General features: G+C 41.7%; 1 protein-coding gene across 14 annotated transcripts in view; it reads left to right on the plus strand.

Moving 5' to 3' along the window:
- chl1b (cell adhesion molecule L1-like b) overlaps positions 1–21,905 on the plus strand; it is an 85,676-nt gene that overhangs the window by 12,750 nt on the left and 51,021 nt on the right. For 11 of the 14 annotated variants that reach the window (XR_008572210.1, XR_008572209.1, XR_008572211.1 and 8 more), the window contains exon 2: positions 3,943–3,993. The exons of 1 other annotated variant lie outside the window; for it this stretch is intronic. The gene's annotated coding sequence lies outside the window, so the exon portion shown is untranslated. Of the gene's footprint in view, positions 1–3,942; positions 3,994–10,975; positions 11,319–15,563; positions 15,694–21,905 lie in introns of those variants that run through there. 2 more of the 14 variants (XM_054784180.1, XM_054784181.1) reach the window with 2 other exon arrangements.

Consider the following 21,905-nt stretch of genomic DNA (forward strand, 5'->3'; position numbering starts at 1 on the left):
GGATGGTAGAGTCATTAATCTTTTCCAGAAGGTCTGACGCAAACCAAAACATACTTTATCCCATAAGAAATAATGCAAATCCAAAATGTTAACACGAAAAACTCATTATAGTTTTACAATTATAGTTTTATACGCAGGAAGCAAATGACGAATGAAAGGGATAAATTAACATCAGTGGCAGATGCTGGTCTTTGAAACGGAAAGCTCATTTGGGTCTGATATCCATTTATATGATTTTAGCAACGCTGTCTGCTGTCATCGTACTGGGCTAACTACCAAGCTACCCCTCTCACAAGGGTGATATGATTTAATGGATCGATGAACGAACAGAACTCAATAACCCTGGGGTTATGTACTTTACTTAGGATGTAGTGAGATAATAGCTGGAGAATTTAATCGCTGTGAAATAATTCACTCCGGAAGAGACTTCAGGTCTGCTCTGACCGTTGCCTAACTTCGAATCTTGGTGACTTCCTCGCATTATGGGGAAATAGCAATGTAAAGGGGGAAAATAACGGGGTGGGGGGCGACTCTGCTCTCTCATCTGGCTGCTGTCAGTCAAAATCAAGGACTGCAGTGAATTAATAGCACGAGATGTGTGCCATATTGTACACTAACGTGAGGCAAAATGTATTTGACGTAAACCAAAAAATACACGAATGGATCTGCATCAACAGGATATGGATCTACATCAATAGGTGCATTTTTAACGCACTGTAATGTAGACATAATATTTAAAATATATCATCTCTCCAACTTGAAACTGTGAAACCCCCTCAGAATGTAAGATATGGTAGATGGACTTTCACTTGTATAACGCTTTTCTAACTCCAAGGCATCGTCAGCACATTTACCTACTGATGACGCAGAAGAGGGGCTTCAGTATCTTGCCCAGGGATATTTCGACACAATCACGGGAGGACTGAGGATCGATCCCGCAAACTTCAGGTTGAGAGATGGCCACTCTACCACCTGAGCCGTGCCACCCCAGTGTTCCCTCGCTACATCACGGTTGACATTTTGCGGGTTCGCAGATTTTTGCATATTTTTTTTTAAACGTATGAACGCCGATTGTGTTCTGCATCCTTGTGGTGTATTAGAGCAATCTATCGGTGCTCTGTTGTATGTGTCTGTTACTGTATTTCCTCCTGCTACCAGTAGAGGGTGTGGTATACTCATGTTGTCTCAGTATGTGTTTACTTGCCTATCGAGCATAGTAGGAACCCACGATAGACAATAGCTGGCTAAATATAGAGCCACAACAGTCATTGGCTAAGGGAGAACCCACCCATTGTATTCTGCGTCCTGATTGGCTGTAGACTATTGTTAATCAGTCTCCTTCATGCTGTTTCCTGTTGTGATCAATAGTCACTAGCAAACTAGCTAACTGTGTGAGCTGCTTGCTAAGAGCCAATAAACAATAGAAGAAGAAGCTAACCGACTAAATGAATCTGTGGTTCAAGGAGTAGGATGAGGAGGAGGATGACGGCAATATGTTTTAACAAGGATACAAAAACGCTACAGCCGAATGGCGCCAGGACGAGGCACGGTCAGGGAAGTGAATACGTGTGAGTCACTTAATAATTTCTTGTGTCCAACTTAGTAAATTGATGATTAAAATTCAAATAAAATTTGAACTTTGAGAGTGTTTAAACGAGAGAAAATGTTGAGTGTATAGTGACGGGTCATGTCTAATAATTGCAAACAAAGTTGGTTATTTTGCGGATTTCACTTATTGCGGGGTATTTTGGGAACCTGTCCCCCACGATAAATGAAGGAACACTGTGTATGTGTTTAAAATTGAATCAAAACGTTTCCTTGCAACACTGTAATGTCCTAAAGCCAAAATTGAGGCTCGAAGCAGGTTCACAAGCAGAATTAGCTTTAATTTGCTCATCTAGTCTCTGTTGAATGTTGAAAAGGTTGTGTTTTCTCACAGCAAGAGGTAAAAGCAACAAGACAACATCTAAAAGAGCATGCTGAGGAACGCTTAGTCTCACATGCGCTACAGTCTCTGGTACCCAGAATGCACACCACAGCAAGTCCACAGCCATCATCATTAGTGCTACACTGCTTTGGACAGTAATGGCTGTCCCTGTACTGCTGCCTCGACACATTCAGAGGACTCATCTGAGACTTCATGGTGTGAACACATGAAATCATTCAGAAGAAGGGCATTCACAGTTCATATCCTGCTTTAAAGCGCAGCGCTTTGCTGAGTAGTAGACATGAAACCTAACACATTAGTAGCAACAGCCACTTTAAACCACTCTTGAATCAACAAAGGACACTAATTGGGGAATTTGTTCTCATTTATCTTCACTTAACTGCAGCAAAACATGGCATTCCAGTATTGAGTCGAGGGGGCGGGGGTGGTTAGACCCAGAGGAAGTGGTGTTGAACTGGGGGATGGGCTTGGTAAAATTGATGGGCTTTGGATATGGAGTCAGTGGACTCTGAATTGCGTTTTAGATTTGAAATAGCCTCATCAGCACATTTGGAATAAAATATTTCAGCATCAAAAGGCGCAAAGTTAAATGTCTGCAACGAGAAAGATGTATTACCTCTTTTCCTTTGGAACGTATTAAAATGCAATATTTGGAAAATCAGTAAAGAGTCAGCACATTGCATATGTAGCACATTTGTTTATTTATTCAGACAGTGTGAAAAGCTTACATGGACATCTTTTTCCACTTGCATACAGAGCCGGGCATACCAACTAACCCCATTTTGGTTCAATCGACACAGTATAGATTTTCAGCCATCCAAATGAACCCTCTGTAGAGCCTCGAGTCATTTTGCTGGACCTTTTTGGGGTATTAGGTTCATTGGTCCCTCCTCCAAATGTACACTTTACAAATCAATATGTGTTGACTAATTGAACTCATGTGCCCCTAGACCTTGTGGTACATTCACCTTTTATCACTGTTGGAATTAATTCAGTGTGCCTCCCTGTTGTCCATGTCACGACAAAGGCTAATTAATTCTCACTGCACGCAAAATAACTATAAATTGGGTTCTTTGTTTACTCTACAAACTCATTTTGTAGAATTATACAAATGCAAACTTGCAAACTATTTTATTATACTAATTGTAATATCATGGAGTGACTGTACCCCTGAGCTGAGGTTGGGGGTGGTTGGGTCATACTAAAATCTGAGTTGTCTCCGGACGTGGTCAGAGTTTTACATTGCTCTACATTTACAGTACATTGTAGGGCGGAGGGTTCAGATACAACAACCATTGCTCTACACAGGCGCAATCCATAGTTCTTAATAAGGATGTCCGATAATATCGGCACACCGATATTGTCATAAAAATGTAATATGTTTTTTTTCTATTGTTCGGTTAATAGATTTATCAGTTATTGTGACAGGCTTAGTATTTATTAGGCGATTATTGACATTAATAAATCAATTCGGACAATTTTATTCTCCCACCCTTACTCTACACTAGTCAGAAAGCCGACTAGCATCTCTCCAACAACTAGTAGCAATTAGTGCAACCCACAGTAAAAAAGCTGAATATCAAGTAATTGTCTGAATTTGTCAGAAGGTACGATTGGCTGGCGACCAGTCCAGGGTGTACCCCACCTCTCGCCCGAAGCCAGCTGGGATAGGCTCCAGCATACCCATACCCCCGCGACCCTAATTAGGATAAGCGGCATAGAAAATGGATGGATGGATGTCAGAAGATAGATCATGATTTATGTTTTGCCTTTTGAGTCTAATTAGAGGGTGGTACAAAGGCACACACACAAATGATTATCAGCCTAGTGGCTATGCTCTGTCCTACCTGATGCCGATCAATACCCATCATCCTTGGAATTAATCACCCGTATAAGCAAGTGGTCGGAATACCTAGTGTTGCCTCCAGTTGGAGTCTGAATGACATTGATTTAGTTTGATCCAAACATTTTTTTTTTTTAATTCTGTCTTGCAGGAAAATCCATCACCATTACCTCAGTGGGTAGCAACCAAATCACAACATAAGGTATTTACACTATTGTTCACCCAACTCACTGATTCTCGTCTGTCTGTTGAAATCATGTCACAAGGCGTGTCACGTTACCTTCAATGTCTGACCAATGGCCGTATTTTACTTCTATATACGATATATTCACCTGTTAGGGAAACCACGGCCATTTTGCATGCACTCTGATCATTTCAGTCCAGCAATACCTACTTTTGGAATGACAAATTGTTACACAGAATAATAAACAATGACAACATTACAATGGGGCACAGATGATGAATACATATCATGGATTTACTGATTCCAAAGGTAACATAACACTCTTTGTGAGATGAGTGCTAAAATCTTCGAAGGCTCAAAAGAAGACGGCTTTTTTATGTGGAACAACTGACAGTTTGTGTGGATCTTGTGAATGATTGTGACTGAGCTCGGACTCAGTAATTAAAGTCTACACACGACGGCTTCATTGATTGAAAAACAAAACTTTTTCGTGCATGAAGCTTCTACTTGAGTTGGTAATTTGGCCGCTATATGCGGTCAGATATTGACCAAGGGAGACAAAATGGGTGGCCGCTGGCCGCATTGGACAGGTGACTGCTATACACAGGGTCTATAACATGGAAGTTAGGGATTTTTCAGTGGCTGCTATAGGCAGGTGCCCATTCTATAAAGGTGGCCGCTAAGACAGGTTTGACTGTATATAAATAAAAGTGGATTACAGTCATCCCTCGTTTATAGCGGTTAACTGATTCCAGACCCGACCTCGATAAATCAATTTCCGCAATATAGGAGTCAATGTTAATAAATACAATATTTTCATAGTTATAGCATAGAAAACCTGTTTATGAATTTCTAAATATGTTCTTTACCATTATTAGAACCCTTTAGACATGAAATAACACGCCTATAGTCACCTTTTCACACCTATTATTACACCACATTGCGCAGCTCGGCTGCAGCGAGCTAACCAGTTAGCTTCAAATTTATTTCTTCTAAACTTAAGAAGCCAAAAATTGACCTCTTCCACACAGAAAGGGAGAACTTTTTTTTCAATCTATCATGTCGGACATGCCATGGCTGACTTTATGCAGTGTTATGGTAATGTAATGTAAGGTAATAGCCCATCAATGTTTTGTGTCATTACTGCCGCCTAGTGACCAGAATACTAAATATCACTTGTATTTCAATATGTTTTGAGTAATAATAGACCGTACTCGACCACGAAACGTTGACTATTAATGAATGAATTACTGAAAAACTGACCTTAAAAGCGAGGGAGCCATAATCAAACGGACATTGCGAGGGACGACTGCATGCCAGCTTCAAGAGAAGTTGTGCTTCAATGAGACTACATAGAAATTATATAATTGGGTCAAATTGTGCAATAACAGCACAAAACAATAGTTTCTAGGAAATTCTGTTGTCAATTGAGCCCACTGTGGTCCCCAAACTTCACTAAGTTCAAAACAGAGCAATCTTAAACCTCCTTTTAATGGAGCCTTTGAGGGAGGCACAGGAAGAGGAACAAATGCCTCTATTCAGATGTCTCCAAAATGGTAATGCTGCCGGCTCTTAATGCATTTATAAGGGTTCCCGTGTCATGACATGGAATACAAAACATGAACTGATGGTGCTGTGATCTGGGACTGCATTCAATCCAGACAGTACATAACATAAGAAATATGAAAACAAAGCAGATGCTCTCCAGACATATAACCCCTGGTTCTTGCATGCATGTTTTTAGCACTCCCTGTGAATTCAGCACATGTTTTTAACATCCCCCTGCTCTAGTTGTTGGTTCGAAGTTATGAAGTTATACAGCTCAAGTTATTGCTACTCAGTATACAGTCCACATTCCTGACTAAAGGGTAGTGTAAACAAACAAGGTTTTGGTATGAAGCAATGTTTGGATGCAGCTAAAGTCATAGTGGACAAAACCGAAAACAAATGGAAATTAAGTCATTGCGAGCCCTAGATATTTAGATATTTAATGCTCTGACTATACGTTTGTAAATGTTACCAGTATAAGAAATATGAAATAAAGTCACTGCAAGCAAAAGGGCAGGCAGCCTTTAGTGATTGCAAGTAATTATTTGTTATCTGTGTGTGTACTGTTAGACTTTCAACAATTGGGCACCAAGCTGCTTTGTATTGATGATGTGTCAAGCATTCAAATCAAGGTAACCCCCCAGTGACATGCTGGCCAACCTGTGGAACATAATCTAATGTCATTGTATGATTTAAACTGTCCATAAGACAAATGTGCGCCTATTGAACTCAGATGATGGAAATTTTCGTCTTAACTCCCAATGCTATTGTTTATTGGAAAGGAAAGGACTTTAAACATCAGAATTACGTAACAGTGAGACTTACTAGCGACAACATTGCTTCCTGGGTGTGAGGAATAGGCTCTCTTTTTGCCTCTCACACAAAAGAAATGGAAAAGACGTATAAATACATTGTTGGGACAGGCCGTTCGAGTTAATAAAAACATAGAACTATGTCTTTGGTATTAAATGAGTTAAAACACCTCCAATACTTACAATATTTTGCCGTACTTCGGTCATTTTAAGCTTTACCGGAACTTCCTTCCTGGGTGCATTGTTTCCACGTAGCAACAAATTGATGTGTTGGGATGAAATATTCATACAGTATATGTTCAACCAAAGCATTGGATACATTTGATGTCCCCTGATCATTAGCTCAAGATCCTGCCCCCGAGAAGGTAACGTTAATTTGATTTGATTTTTATTTTGTTTTATTTTAAAAATAGTGAAGTAATTTAAGGATACCTTTTTACATATTCAGGTGGTCCCCGGTTTATGGTGTTACGAATTACCTTTTGTTGTTAGGAGTAGTCTGGGTATAGATTTATTGTCCTGTGAAAATAACTCAACACACAGCCTTTACTGTCTAAATAGCTGCCAACACAAGTACACGTGTTAAAATTCTGCACCAAGTGTCAATATTTTGTGTTGGTACTATTGTTATCTAGCACTGCCTTAACCCTCTTGGGTGTGGAATTCACCAGCCCTACACAGGTTGTTACTGGAATCCTCTTCCACTCCACGACGAGGTGGATGTTAGACGCCTTGTGCTCGTCCACCTTCCGCCTGAGGATACCCTGTAGTTGCTCAGTTGGATTCAGGTCTGAAAATATACTTGACCACTCCATCATCCTCACCTTCAACTTCCTCAGCAATGCATTTATCATCTTGGAGGTGTTTTTGGCTTGTTAGCATTTTAGAAAACTGCTGTGCGACCCGGTTTCCAAATGGAGGACATTATGCTCTGCTTCAAAATGTCACACAACATGTAGGAATTCATGCTTCCCTCAATGAACCACAATTCCACAGTGCTGGCAGTACTCACGCAGCCCCAGACCATGACCATGACACTACCACCACTATCTACGACTGTCAGACAATAATGGCAGTGTGGTAAGTAATATTTAGTGGCTAGTAAATCCATACAAGCTGTACTGGACTAGGTGTACCACTGTTGTGAGATACTGTGTTCTGGAGCATATATGATAATTTACCCTTATGATTCTGCTACATTTCTCGGGGAACTTGTAATTTTATGTTCTGTTTATCACGGAAAGATGGAAAGACACTGGTGTGAATGCGAAACACATAATTGATTGAGAAGGGAAACCTGCATGGGGGTGTGGCTCCTGGTATTTAACAACTTTGTGCCTGCAGGCTATGACAACTGACATGAACTAATTGGCTATCAAAAGATTCCCTGAGAAAATTATAGTTAGAGGGTTCCCATTATTGTGAAAAGTAGAGACGTTAAATAAACGGTCTATAATGCTGAAAGGTTACTACTTTTTCTCATTAAAAAAATTCGTAGTGTAGACACAACCTTGCAAAATATGGTTTAACAATATTGTTGGCCCACACACCTTGTCTCAATTCGATTACATTGTTACCTTTATGTGGCTACTGACTGGGAATGATAATGAAAGCATGAAAGGTTAGCCTTTTGACGACCTGTCTTCACAGACATGGCCAAACCTCCCGCCACACAAAGACGCACACACACAATCAGTACGTTGTCTCAGTTATTGGTGTGCCCTTCATCTCTTGCTGTGAGGCGGGTCCCAGCGACATTTTCCACCGCGGGATTAGCTGTGTTGTGCGACAGGCCTTTTTGCATGAGTGGTCCTGAAGGGCTGACCCCAAGATGTGTGTGGAAGCTACTGGCCAGAAGGACACTCCTTAAAAGGCATTTAGAGTCTTACTGCTTGTTACGGGTTGGTGTGCAAGTGAATGGTCAGCTCGGCTTCTCTTTGTAATAAGTCCATAGGAGGAAAAAGCTTGTTTTCTGGAAATTAAACCTACTTGTTGGCGTAACAGGATTAGGGGGAACACGTTGCCGCCACTGGCCTGAGTGCTTCCTCAAAAACCTTCTCTCTGACAGCCAAGTTTCTGTTGAAGGAAATGATCAGCCATCTAATTTTTGTTTTTTCGGGTACAGGTTCTCTTCATTAAAGCGGTGATTATTTTTATCAATGAGGTTATATTTTCATCAGTATTCTTTTAAGTCATTCAATCCCAGCCATTTTTCAGTACCGGACATTTTAGACGATTTTGACTGAGCTTTCAAGGCACACAGAATATTGTGTTCTGTGGCTACATAAACATGGAACCAACCAAAAAAAAGATTAGACTCCCATCCTTCATCAGAAAAAAAAAGTTAGTTTCTATTCCTTTTCCCGTTCTTTAGTAATCAGCAGTAGAACATAGATACGTTTCAGGAAAATACCAGTTCCCAACTAGAAAAGGGAGAACAACAGCTTTTTGTGAAAAGATACATTTCAAGCATAACTTTCACTTTGACACGAACATTTATTTACTTTTATGACAGCTCAAATACGTAAACAACTATAACAACATGAACAACACAAAGAAGGGGTTGTTTTACATCAAAATAACAATTTATTTACAAATATAACACCCTGAACTGTTTACAGTTTTCACAAAACTATGTGTGTGCACGTGTGTGCTCGCGTGTGCATGCGTTAAAATTTCCCTACACTGCGTAACCTTCTGCACGCTACACTCATCCACGCTCTCTTATTTCCTCCTTCCTGTCATGTGTGTTTTTCCCATACACACTATCTCTGCCGAGCTCTTACCAAATGCACTTCTGCCACCTTGAAATTTATCTTGAAGTGAAATGTATTAGCGGGGCGTTGCATCATCACCTCGTTTTGCCTCTTGCGCAAAAAAACGTATAAAAACATTGTTGGGATCGGGCGTTTGGGTTTATCAAAGATGTATAACTACGTCTTTGGTTTTGAATGAGTGAGTGAGGGGGTACTTGTCATTGCCGTCCTTCTACAGAGGAGGGGAGAGTAGCAAGTCAAATGCAATGAAGATATGTTCATGCTCTGCTGAATGAATGAATGAATGTGACTGCCAAGATGGAGGATTAAATACGGTACCCAAGCTCACCAGGGCATGATCAGACAGACAAAGTATCAGAACTTTTGCTGGAGGATAGGGCGCATGTACTTTATATACACATGAAAAGTAAGACCAAAAATGTTTTCAGTTAATTAAAACAATAGATAAATAAATAGGAGTGTTTTCCATTCCATTCCATTTTCCTCCGCTTATCCGGGTCCGGGTCGCGGGGGCAGCAGTCTCAGTAGGGAAGCCCAGACTTCCCGGTCCCCGACCACCTCCTCCAGCTCCACCGGGAGGACACCGAGGCGTTCCCAGGCCAGCTGTGAGACATAATCCCTCCAGCGTGTCCTAGGTCTTCCCCGGGGCCTTCTCCCGGCTGGGCATGCCCAAAACACCTCACCAGGGAGGCGTCCGGGAGGCATCCGGACTAGATGCCCGAGCCACCTCAGCTGGCTCCTCTCGATGTGAAGGAGCAGTGGCTCTACTCTGAGCTCCTCTCGGATAACCAAGCTCCTCACCCTGTCTCTTAGGGTGAGTCCCGCTACCCTACGAAGAAAACTCATTTCAGCTGCTTGTATCCGCGATCTCGTTCTTTCGGTCATGACCCAAAGCTCATGACCATAGGTGAGGGTGGGAACATAGATCGATCGGTAAATTGAGAGCTTTGCCTTCCGGCTCAACTCTCTCTTCACCACGACGGTCCGGTATAGCGACCGCATTACTGCAGACGCTGCGCCGATCCGCCTATCGACCTCACGCTCCAACGCTCCAACATATTGACCAGCTATGACCCTCACTGCATGTCACTGCTACACTGCTACTATTGGCTGTGCAACAACAGCGTGTCTCCAAGTGCAACCAAAGCAGTTACCATGCCTACACGCTTTACGAAGAAACGATGTGTTTATCTTAATGAATTCATTTTCAAGCTCATGTTTGCCCCTGTATTAACCGTCAGCTGTGTACACACTCCAAACAGCAATCAAGCACAGGCTGAAAGTGACCTGGGAAAATAGCTTATTGATTGGTGGTGGGTGCACATGATTAATTAGACTTCTAAGCTGACAGGCGAAAGATGAGACATTTTTTTTGCGGTTTTGTTCAGATTCCAGTATATTTCATGCACCACTTATATATAGTCAGAATTCATATAAATATACAAATCAATTTTGTTTGAAGGTGTTCATTCAAAACTTAGTCCTCACTAATAAATGATGATATTTGCACTTGTAGACTACAGTACACATGCATTCGTATGCACCCATTTTCTCGACTGCTTGAGAAAGAGGTTGGAGCCGATCTCATATACTACAAAGAGTTGTCATAGTATTTAATCCACATTAATTCAAATACTTAAGTAGTGAGAAAATCATCTTAATTTCATATAATATACTGTATCATAGTGTAGGTGCTGCTAGAGATGGAGCAGACGGCTCTGTTCAGTAGGTGTGCTAATCAGGAGCGCAGATCACTGCCATGATCACTGAGTGCACCATCTGTGACGCCCTGACGGTCTACAGACCGACTGAGAGAGATGGATAAGAGTGTGGTCTGTCTTATGTGCTTGCTCTGTGCTCACAGGACTGGAGTGAGGATTCAGCCTTCACAATGTTGGCTTGGAAACACTCAACATGTGCTGTGCATACCCTCAACTACAAAACTAAACAAGGACTGCGACTGAACCATTGCCGAATGTTTGCCTGCTGTTTGATGTGTCTTTTTTAAGAGAGATTTTTTTGGGTTTTTCAGTGTTGTTTTGTCAACACAGCTCTGGAAATAATTGAAGAGACGATAAGAGCGTCACAGATATGCAACAACAACATTGATCACAAAGTGCTGTGCTGGAGTTCTGCCTGTTTCTCATTTGCAGTCACACGCCATGAAGAGGACCACTCACATTGAAGGCATAATCCATCTTCCCAGGTCAAATATGTTTTGTAATTTCCAAACTGTGAACTTGCAGGTTTATGTAGCAAAACAACTCTTCAAGCCAGGTGAACATTTCTGCATGATCAGACTGAAGAATGAAGCGGTTTTGGCTGCTGCTATGGCAACTGGAAAGCATACCCTGAGTGCTTTCATTTTCAGATGGATTCAGAGTTCAGAGTATACTGTAGAAGTAATGTTATCAGCCAAAGGCAGGTTGGCCCTTTTCCTTTTTATGTGCCAGGTTAGAGGCTTACTGGCGGTTTCAGACAGCCTGAGTAACAGACAACTTCTTGGTGGAATAGGCTGCATGCCCAAAGCTCAATTAAAAGCCTCACACTGTGTGGACCTTGCACGTTTGCCAGATGATGGGAAGACGCAAAAGTGCTCCCAACCTCAGCAGTTTTCAGCGAAAGCATCACTTGTAGACAGGCTGACAATTTCAAATATCACATGATGACTTTCCGATTTGTATAAGCACGGTGTAAGCACATGTTCTAAAAACAGTTATAAACATGGCTTCAGGTCTGAATCGGTCTGGTCTTATTGGTTTTTTTCTTGCTTGCTTGCCCGAGGAGGGGCAGCAGGTCAAGAGAGCATTATTGTCATTCCACCGCAACGATGTGGTTGCAGAACCCCATCTTGTAGCAGTCTGATAACATTTAGAGATTGCTGCTTGAGGGAGATAACAGGCATGTCATAAATTAAAGATGTTGTAAGCGTTTTCTTTGGCTGCAGAGCAGATTTTTTTTTGAAAGATTATATTAAACTGTGGAAAGGGGGAACGGTGACTGTAACCATGTGGGCAGCAGGCATCTTTTTAAGGAAACGTTACAATGTATAAAGTCACATACGGGTTCTCTGACATTTTCTAGGGTACTTTAACAATTGCTTCCAAGCTGCTTGAGATGCAGAAAGAGAGGCAAGGGCTTTCCCTTCAGGCAGTGCCCAGGACAATGTCAGGTTTATCGAGCCAAAATGCATAAACACTCAGCATTTCGGAACTGCCTGTCTTGGTAGTCACCCATCTCCTCAGCTTCCCGGGCAGCCAAGCCCCGGCGCTCTAAGCATTTGTGTCAAGTTTATAAGCCTTCTCTCTGTTTGTGTGGCCATAATTGCTGTTCCATCCTGTTGTGGCTTAATGAGGGCTTATGGACCTTAGCATCTGACACTGGTGCTTCAGAGGGGGTGACTGACTTAGGTTGACTGCAGTCATGCTGGAAAAAAACCAAAAACACACACAACAGTGACTTGTTAAAACAGAGAATGTAAACCTTTAGAACGGGGTTCTCAACTGGTCGCAACTTGGGACCCACATTTTCCAATGGCCATTTAGTAGCGACCCATTTTTATTTAAGACATTTTTATTTGTATTTATTTGGTAATAATTTTTAACACTTTAATTTAAGTCATTTTTAGAACGATAATATTTTTTATGTTTTCATTAATGTATTTATTTTAATTTATTTATACTTCAGTCAAACCAAACCAACGGATTTGTTTTTTTAAAACGCCAACATCATCTTTTGAAACATTGGGACACCTAATTACATGCCCAAAGTGCATTTTAAAGGATTGTATTAAGATATTTTGTCAAGAAAACGAGGAAGAACATAACTGCATGCATACAAATCATGCATCAATTAAAATTTAAATAGCTAAATAGTAGTAATAGTAATAGTTAAATAGTACCAAAAAATCACATATTATACTTATAACCATAACATATAACATGCAGGAAGATGACTAACTAAAATATTGCTCAATTTTATGTTTAAAATAAACAATTAAAAAACAGTCAGAGATGTCAAACATTGCTTGAACATTATGTCATTTTTACTTGCTGTGTGCCAGTCAAGTGTTCAGTCTGGAGAAGGAAGGCTAGAGGACGATCATAGACCTTCTGGCATCTACAGGTGGTCCTCGGTTTACGGTGTCTCGAGTTTCACTGTTTTGTGGTTACGTATGCACTTTAATGTACAATTAAAATTGCAAAAAAGATGAAGAGAAAAAATTAACATGTAGTCACGTCACTACACTGACAGGTGGAGAACATCACTTTTGTTGTTTTAGTTAACTATTTAAGTTGAATCTCCATTACGACTCCCAGGACAGTGAGGCAGACTCGTCTGGTGGCTGTGAAAGTGAAAGTGAAAGTCAGTCCATCCATCCATCCATCCATCCATCCATCCATCCATCTTCCACCGTTGAAAACTTCCCTCTCCCCAGCTACTTCGTCCAGCTCCTCCCAGAGGATCCTGAGACGTTCCCAGGCCAGTTGAGAGACCTGGTCTCTCCAATGTGTCCTGGGTCTTCCCCGGTCCGATGTGCCCTGAACACCTCCCCAGGGAGGCGTCTGGGAGGCATCCTGACCAGATACCTGCGCCACCTCATCTGGCTCCTCTCAATGCAGAGGAGCAGTGGTTCTACTCCGAGTTTCTCCCAGATGATAGTGCTTCTCACCTTATCTCTGAGGGGGAGCACAGCCACTTGGTTGCTTGCACCCGCTATCTTGTCCTTTTGGTCACTACCCAAAGCTCGTGACCTTTCGTCTCAGCTCCCTCTTCACCACAACGGACCGATGCCGCACCAATCCACCTGCCGATCTCACGTTCCTTCTTTCCCCCACTTGTGAACAAGAATCCTAGGTACTTAAAGTCCTCCACTTGGGCAGGATCTCACTCTCCACTCTTTTCCGGCGAGAACCATGGACTTGGGCTCGGAGGTGCTTTTTCTCATTCCAGCCTCTTCACACTCGGCTGCGAACCAATCCAGTGAGAGTCGAAGGTCACAGCTCGATGAAGCCAACAGGACCACATTATCTGCAAAAAGCAGAGACCCAATTCTGTGGCCACCAAACCGGAACCCCTCAACACCCTAGCTGCGCCTAGAAATTCTGTCCATAAAAGTAATGAACAGAATCGGTGACAAAGGGCAGCCCTGGCAGAGTCCAACCAAAAGTGAAAGTGAAAGTCAAATTAGACATCATAAAACACTCAACATTGGCTGCAAGCTTCTGAAACACGGCAACCATCATGAAGGTTAAAGATGGTGGTCTTGATCACGTGGAAGAATCTGCTCCTGTGAAATAGACAGTGATAACAGCATAAGCAGCCTAGTGGTCTCATTATAGAGACTTCTACCTTCCGATTAGCCTGTGTCTCTCTCCTTGCAACACAACCACAGGGATAAAAGTAAGGAATGATTCTTGTATTTAGTGTTTTATGACTGTATTTTATATGTCTTTCATGTGTTTTGTGTACAGTGTGAGTTACTTAGCAGTTAATTTAGGTAGAATAATATCATTTAGGTAGAATATCCGGCTAACACCAAAGCTCGACTTACATCACCGTCCAGGAATGGAACGCGTTCGTAACCCATGGACCACCTGTACTATAAAGTTATGTTGGTGGTACAAAGATACATACATAATTCCAAACCATCCGCATTGAGGAGGCCCAGGGAAATAACAACCTTACTTGCAGCTGTTCAACCAAGCCTTGGTTACGACCCACATCAATATAATTCAAGCATGACTGTCCTCCTACTTCTCATTTCTGCCTTTCTTCTTGGTAAAACCCGACCAGTTCCGACCTCATACATCATCCAGACTGAGGTACCCCTCCCCCATCCCCCTTTGTGCCATGGGAGAGAGACTGGCCTTTTTCTTGTTCCTATCAACAGTCTCAGCGCCCTGTTCTCCAAGCTTTCAGCTGCCATAGCCATGGAGTCAAGTTCCCTGGTCATCCGAGTGAAACAATCAGGTCCTTTGAATTTCCAAAAATCGAAACCGGCCGATTGATAAATTATGTTCCCAACCCCCCCCCGTTCACACATATGGTAGTTGTGTGCTTCAGAAACAAACAAACAGAAAGGATTGTAAAACCTTAAGGCGTGGCCAATGGCTGATGGAAGTTTACTGCGTTTGGAAAGAATGTCAAACAGATTTAAACACAGCAGGTGATGGTAGCACTCACCTTCAATACTTCTATTGTTCTGAGTTCATCTAAAATGTTCTGTATTGATGCTTCAGGTATAGCTACATGTTGTGTGACACAGAGAAGGGGGTAGATGGAAAATGCATTCCACCACTCCTTTGTACCCACCCTGTGAATAGCCTTTACATGGGGCTTTGTGGGGTGATTGCCAGAGGCTTAATGAGCGAGCGTCTTTACCAAGCGAGGGGCTTTGAGCAACATATGTGACCACGGAGCTTGTGTTCCCCCGTGTCCAGTCTGTATGACACAACACAGAGCTAGCGTAGGACGGTCCATTTTCTACTCATACTTGCTGTTTACACTGGATGTTGTTGTCTTTGAAAGGAATATACACTCTCCTTATGCAGACCAGAAAAACTATGATGTCAAATGTTGTAAGTGCCATTTTTGCCACATTTCTGCCATTTCTGTTTTTATGTTTGTGTATGTTTAGGTGTTTCTTCTTTAAATGAGGCAGTCAGGTATGGAACCAGAATGCTGACTTTACGTTTTGGTACACTCATCCCTTGTTTAATTGCTTTCAGACCTGACCGCGATAAGTGAATTTCCATGAAATAGGATTCAATATTATTAAACGGAATATTTTCATAGAGCATAGAAACCTGCTTATGGCTTTGTAAATGTGGATTTTAACATTATTAGAGCCCTGTAGACATGAGTCAACACCCCTATTGTCACATTTACACTCTTTTGTTTACGCCGCATTGCGCAGGCTGTGGGATCACTGCAGGGAATAAGACATGACTGCTGCTAGCATGGCAAGCTACCGAGCTAAACAGCCTCTCCAATGTACTTATTCTAAACTTAAGAAAGGGTTTCAAGCAAAGTGGGGAAGAAGGACAAAATAAGAAGTCAAAACTTCCACACGAAATGGGATAAGTTTTTTTTCCACACTTTCTTGCCGGACATGCCATGGTTGACTACATGCAGTGTTAAGGTAATGTAATCTAAGGTAATGTCTCTTATTGTATTGGAAAAAAAACTTGACATTCTAGAAAAGGTTGCACTGACACTGAAATTAGTATTGGCATTGTTAAATTTTGAATTGAAAAATAAAATACAGACATTTTAAAAGAGATATTTTTTGGTATTATGACACGTCATTGACAATCTTCAGATATTTTTGACACTGTCATTGTTTCAGTTTCTGAAACTGTCAGGTTTTCAGTTTCAACTCTCTGGTTTTTAGCTTCAGTTTGATGTTTTTGTGTTTCAACTTACGGGCAGTGTTTTTAAGTGGAGGGATGAGATTTATTGAGCAGGCTGTTCATATGGATGGGATCTTTATGAGGTAGATTTATAGCTTGATGCTGTGAACTTGCATCTACGCTATTTTCTGGTTGCACGTGAGGTTTGAACCCTCTAGTTCAGGGGTCGGGAACCTTTTTGGCTAAGAAAGCCATGAAAGCCACATATTTTAAAACATGTTTCCATGAGAGCCATATAATGCTTTTTAAACCTGACTACAACTAAATGTGTACAGAGTTTATTTATTTTGAATAGCGTTGTTACACTGAAGTTAATCAGTAATAAATAAAATACATCTTACTTGCGACTTCTGCATGGTTTTGCACTCTGTATCTTTCTTTCTTTTTGCCATCTTCTTCGTCTAGCTGACTACTCGATTAAAGGAGGGATTTTTGCTTATCGTCCTCTCAATGACACTGGTAGGCTGCCGCATGACCCAGTAATAATCAAGTTTTGGTGTATAACCTAGAAAAGATGTGGAGGGCAGCTGGCATGGGCTCTGACCACCTGCATTGCGGTAGAAAATGGATGGATTAAAACGTTTTATACTTTCTTTCGGCTTTGATTTCTGTAATGTTTTACTTTAAAATGTCAGCGTAAAAAAAGATGCAAATACATTTTATCTTGTTAAGAAATGTCTGAGTCATCAAAAGAGCCACATCTGGCTCCCGAGCCATAGGTTCCACACCCCTTCTCTAGTTTATCGTAATAATTCATCCCAGCCATTATCCTAACAATTATGTTTTATATAACTTAGTCCAATTGCCCGAAAGTTCTAGAAGTTGTACACCGTAATTTGAAACTTCAGGACAACTTGGTGGAACATTACTTGTCAAAAGTCACCCAACACTTCAGGGATCTGACCTATGTTCATGTTAGCATTGTTAGCATAAACAAGTATAGTGGTGGACAGAAGACTGCTCAATACGAGATATTGTAGCTGATTTATGGCTGACCTTACCGATGGTATCATCAGTATATTTGTTTGTGGTACCAGACATTTGACCATTTTCCCAAAAAATTATTTGGATTTTAACCAGTTAACCAGAACCTGATCTAGTAAACACAACATGCTACAAAGCATGCCATGCTGTTTCTAACACAAACAATCCCGGAAAGCAATGTTAAGCAAATTTTCAGCAAATGTAAGAAATTAAGTAGGCTTTGCAATATTTATAAACATTTAGTGTCCAGTATAAACACTTGACTCTTCAGTGTAAATCTTGACTGTTGATCTAAACTCATTCCACTGAATTTGTCTCAACACAACCTCAGCTCGACCCGATGAAGTGACAAGAACTGGGCCACACATCCGACAGCTGCGTCATGCAGCGTATCCTCTGTAAAACTGTCCAGATGCTGCTCTAGAAGACAGCAGGAAATTCAGCGATTCCGAGCGACAAACATCTCGTTTCACAGTGCCAGCATTTCAACACAACTATGGATTTACGTCTTTTCTGTTCCAGCTGAAATCAGACATCCAGTGTTGCTGACGAAAATAAATTGCTTGTGGTTGTCATCAATAACGTCCTGCTGTGGAATTGATACATCAGGGGGAAATTGCCAGCGTCAGTAAGACCAAGTGAATGGACGGATGGGGACGGGAATGCTATGCTTGTTCTCACTAAATATCAATCCCGTATTGCAGTCCAACTTGTGAATTCATCTATCTGCTGTCCGCTGGGCCAGGATCCCACACTAATGTGATTACTGTCCCAGGCAGGGGGGTATCCTGTGGGGCTTCAAAGAGAACAGACCAGAGGCAATATGAGGAAAAAGCTATAAAATGGGATAGAGATAGGCGCAGCACACTTGGTGAAACCTTTTTCTTAGCTTAAACATATTAGCGTGTTCAAAGTGACGACAGCATCAGCTTTGTTTTTGCACGACGGCTGAGAAAGCACAACGTGATGCAAAAGCGAAAGCAGAAATACACGACTGCAGATGGCCACGACACAAACTCGAATCAGCACAACGGAAGTGACCAACAATGGCAATGCTTCAAAACGGAAACAGATGATGCAGCGTGACTATTACTGATGTCGCTTGCAAGGGACTCACCTGAAAGTTGGATGGCAGAAGATTGAGGAGTTGTGAGACGTAAATGAAACGTTGTTGCTACATTCACTGTGATTAATGTTGCTGTGCGACTGCCATAAATGAACACTGTTGGATACTATACTATACTATACTGTATGCTGGTGGCTTCGAGGGACGCACAGCGGCTTGGAAAACGTATTTTTCAAACCTGCCAACTTTAGTTATTATCTAAAGCATTTCCTACTGCATGTTGAGAGACTAAACAGTCCTTGGTGAGTAAAGAACACCACAACATATGCTTCAAAGTTGCTTTTTGGGGTGAGCCGGACGCCTCAACCGCACTATTCTATTCTCTGACACTGTGCCAATAACAGAGTACGTTGAGAGAGTAAGCCGAGTTTGGGGTGAGCACAAATTGTCACAAAATTTGCTGAAGAAAATCAACTGGGGGATTCCCCAACTCTATTATATTTTCTGATACTGTGCCACACATTGAAAACCCTGTTCTAGTTCAGTGGTTCTCAACTTGTTCAGCTGCGGGACCCACCAGCACCCCTTACTGACAAGTGGGGACCCATATTGCAGAAATGTTTCAACTCAGATTTCTCAGACATCTTACTGTGTATTAGCACTTGGGAAGAGTAGGTACCACAAGGTAGCGGCTATAGTTTAGCTTGCATGTTAGTGTGCAAGCATTACTTTGATCCGTGCGGTGCAGCCCTTGGTTCGACACAGAGGTCACACAGCCCATTCCATCAGTTCAGGATCTATAGCATCCAATGGAGCCTCATTCCTCCACTCTCTGCTTCATCATTTCCTCTTTCATCCCCCTCCAACAGTCCTCTACGTTCCCTCAGCCTGCTTACGCTACACACTCCTGAAATATTAATGGGGGCATAATTGAACTGTCACGCTGTTGAAGTGCAGCAAAATTGAGCAATTACAGAAGCAAATTATCTAATATTGTTACCACTTCCCAATCTCATTAGTGCCTTGTTTTCACTTTGTCCTACCAATAATCTTTTTTAATAATAGATGACTTGCATGACCAAACTTGTAGGAGCAAAGTGATTCTGCTTATTACTGCCAAAGCTTTCAACAATGCTAATTTGTGGCGAAATGTGAAAAAAAAAGAAATCCCTAACTCTGTTTTTTCATAGAATGCAAAACAATCAGACTTTCTCATCAGGAAAAAAAATGTTTAAAGCTTCAGTGCATCGTGCAGCTTTTTATTGCTATTATCGTCATCATTCTTTAATCATCAAATGGAAATTAGTGTGGAAACATTGTCATGGAAGAGCGTGGAGCCCCCATCACAGGTCTTTAGCAGAGACAATATTTTAATCCAGGCTGACAAGACGACGAGCTGCTTAATCCTATTACAGGCTTGCACAGTAAACTACAGTAGCCCCCCACTTACACGTCTGTTGCCTTTGTGTGAGAAAGCAGCAGATGGTGCCAGCTTGCCGACTGTAGTGAACTTTGTACGGTTACTTTTGGACCCCTCCGTGCTCTAAAAACACGTCCACAAGTGCGTGGAATACCCTTGGAAACAACTTGTCTATGTTGTTTCCCTTTGATCTGGGATTGATACCATGAATTGTGAATTTGTTAATGTGTTTGAAGGGCAAAGTAAAGGGCCAAGGGCAGACCAGATGGTTGGGATATGAGGATTGAGCTTGCCAAGAAAATAGAAGAGGTTTGCCAATTTCTTCCTCCAGCAAAGTTATTGAACGCATCATCAAGATCAGACATTTGTAGCAAAAATAACCCCAAAACGTTCCACTAGCGTGTGTTGTAGAGACGGGTATTTTATACAGTCACTGTCCGTGGACAAATCTGCCTTGTGATTATTCGTTGGCCGTAAGAAGCGTCCATGAAACACATACGTTCTGCAGAATGTGGAAGAGAAAACCTGATCACCATATAATCTATAATTATTTTAGTTCTTATTTAAAAAGGGGGTGATACCAGTGGAATTTTGTATTAGGGTGGCCAAGGTGAGACCATTACTCATATATAAGCATTACGATGATACCTGAATTGTCTCGATGGCCAGTGGGGTTGCCGGAGAGTGTCCATGGGGGGCCATGGCCATGCAAGACGGCGCTTAGGCAGAACTAATGCTCTGCACCACGGAGCCGCGTTTGTCAAAACTGTCCCCCAGCTGTGGGGGTGGCCACTGGGGTGGCCGGAGAGTGACCAAGGGTGGCCACAGCCACCCCATAGCTCCGCCACTGGGTGACACTGAAATACAGTGGAACCTTGGTTAGCGTAATTCCTTTGTTCCAGAAGCTCAGACTCTAACTGAAACGAACTTTAACCGAATCCATTTTTCCCATTAGAAATAATGTTAATCCAATTAATCTGTTCCAGAAAGCCAAAAGTTTTAAGATTTGCCATGGAAGTTGAAATGTTAGTTCTGTATCCATATTGGCAGTCCGCTAGTAATTCATTCTTATTAAAAAATGTGTCTAACCCAATGTTGAATAGCTTTTCCCAGATTTTTTAAATTGAGGTAATAAGGAGACTGGTCGGTAGTTTGTAAATTGATGTTTGTCTCCATTTTTGAAAAATGGAACTACTGTTTTCATTTTGTTAGGGAATTTACCCGCCTGGAATGAGAAATTCCTGGTGTGCGTCAGCGGTTCTGCCATCTCATTAACTCTTTTTATCATTTCCTTTCCTATTCCGTTACACCCGGTTGATGTTGTTGCTTTACATCTATTCATATTATTAATAAGTAAAAAGGCATCGTGTATGTTTTCCATGTTCTAAGTGCCAGTTTGGGCACTGTTTAAGCACAGCGCCGTTTCAAATGTGCCAAACTATTCAGAACTCTTATAACATGTGAATTTAATTTAAAAAAGTGTCCTAATAAACATTTTAGCCAACATTGCTGAAGTCATGAGAAGGTTAAGACTGATCATTGTGCACAATGACCAACCAGGCATAGATGAGTGAAAAAAAGTTCTTTTTCTTGTTTCTTTTTGACACCGAAAACGCTGCAAAAGAAGAGTCACACTAAGACTTTTAGACCAGTGAAACTGATTTCCGTCGCCTCTGACCAGTTTGTTTCTCTCTCCTTGCCCCCTGCACTGCAGAGCGTCTGTCCCCTCTAAGTCTTGGCTAAGCAAGGTTAGGGCTCATGTTGGCCTTCCCACAGTGAACAGCTTTTAACCTCCTGCCAGATTCATCTATCTCCGGCTGGTCTGATCGCTGTTGAAAGGGGCGGGGATTAAGAAGAGCCTGGGGTCTTTAAATCAAGCGAGCTTTAGGGGGCCCCTTGTGTGTATCA

The sequence above is a fragment of the Dunckerocampus dactyliophorus genome, chromosome 8, assembly GCF_027744805.1.
Source record: "Dunckerocampus dactyliophorus isolate RoL2022-P2 chromosome 8, RoL_Ddac_1.1, whole genome shotgun sequence".
NCBI classification, from domain to species: domain Eukaryota; kingdom Metazoa; phylum Chordata; class Actinopteri; order Syngnathiformes; family Syngnathidae; genus Dunckerocampus; species Dunckerocampus dactyliophorus.